The 1,708-nt window shown below is 45.7% G+C and overlaps 1 pseudogene; it reads left to right on the top strand.

Moving 5' to 3' along the window:
* Positions 1–749: 749 nt before the first annotated feature.
* The window catches only part of LOC129042079 (phosducin-like protein 3), a 12,114-nt pseudogene continuing 11,155 nt past the window's right edge, over positions 750–1,708 (top strand).

The raw sequence follows: 1,708 nt of genomic DNA on the forward strand, positions 1-1,708 counted from the left end.
GGGAGGTTACATTTATCCCTTCCACCATATAAGGACAAAGTGAGAAAGCGCCACCTATTAAACAGAAAGCAAGCCCTCGCCAAATACCAAATCTGCTGGTGCCTTGATCTTAGATTTCTCAGCCTCCAGATTTGTGAGAAATAAATTTGTTGTTTATGACACCCGGTTTGTGGTATTTTGTTAGAGCAGCCCAAATGGACTAAGACCAGCATTAGTAAACCTAATTACTTTCTCTAAGAAGGGAATTGGGACCATCAGAAAACAAATGAGATAATTCAGCAACATTGATGATGTTGGATGCTATGAATATCTAGTAGATACATGCAACCCCTTCCCATTGCGCTCTAAAGTTGAAATTAAAATAATGTGCCAAAGTTCTTTATATGGCATCTGGGACTCATTTACAAGTGATTACAAATAAACGGATTTGTTTTCTAAAAAGTTAATCATCTAGGCAGGGCATGGTGGCTCAGGCCTGTAATCCCAGCACTTTGGGAGGTCAAAGCACAAGGGTCAGTTGAGCCCAGGAGTTCAAGGCCAGACTAAGCAACATGGCAAAACCCCAGCAAAATACATATATATATACACCTACATGACCTATCTCTCAGGTTGCAATAATTGTAAGGACTCCCTACAGCTTAAATATCACACTGGAAAACAATTTGGCAAATTGATTTATCAAAAACAAAAGCCAGAAGTAGGACTGACCACATATTGAGGAACATTGTTGTCAGCATATTTGACCAATGATGGGCCTGGATGCAGGCCCAGAGGTACATCTCAATCCCTCTTACCGCTTCAAAAGATGGAGCTGCACGCTCTTTTGGGTTTTTTGTTTGTTTGTTTTTTGTTTTTTGTTTTGAGACAGAGTCTCGCTCTGTCACCCAGGGGGGAGTGCAGTGGCACCATCTCGGCTCACTGCAACCTCTGCCTCCCGGGTTCAAACGATTCTCATGCCTCAACCTCCCCAGTATCTGGGATTACAGGCATACACCATCACACCCAGCTAATTTTTTGTATTTTTTAGTAGAGACGAGGTTTCACCATGTTGGCCAGGCTGGTCTCAAACTCCCGACCTCAAGTGATCCACCTGCCTCAACCTCCCAAAGTGCTGGAATTACAGGCATGAGCCACCATGCCCAGCCGTGATGTTTCGATTCATGGCTGAAACAGGTCCACAGAGATGGGCTTATATGCCTGTAGTTAAAGCTTCAAAGTGAAATGCAAGTTCTCTATCAGGAAGAGCTGACTATGGACTCCAAGATGTTTGGGAAAAGATCTGTGTCTATTCTGACATGGGTCCTTGAACAGACTTCATGGAGTAGTATCTGAGTCCTGGGGACAACGGTAAATGCAGAAAAGGCAGAGGGTGGCGTGACCCTATGTCTCCGTGGGGCCTCGGGAGCCCTGGATGCATTATTTTAACAGCTTCTTGACAAGCATAGAGCTAGGTGTGTGAGCTGGGGTGGGACTCTGTATGAAGGCAGTGGCGAAGAGAGCGCAACTTCAGGAAACTACACAGGGAACCAGGGAGACACCAGCGGAAGTGGCAGGCACCCCCTGAGCTTCACAGGCAGGGAGGTCTGGATCTCCAATCTCTGAGGAGATGGCCAGTTACAGGGACACACCTGGGAAAAATTAATCCCCCCAGCCAGGGTAGATAAAGGAAAGGCTCCAGGTTGTAAGTGAAACCCCTCTTGAGAAGAAC

This window comes from Pongo pygmaeus, chromosome 7, assembly GCF_028885625.2.
Source record: "Pongo pygmaeus isolate AG05252 chromosome 7, NHGRI_mPonPyg2-v2.0_pri, whole genome shotgun sequence".
Taxonomy (NCBI): domain Eukaryota; kingdom Metazoa; phylum Chordata; class Mammalia; order Primates; family Hominidae; genus Pongo; species Pongo pygmaeus.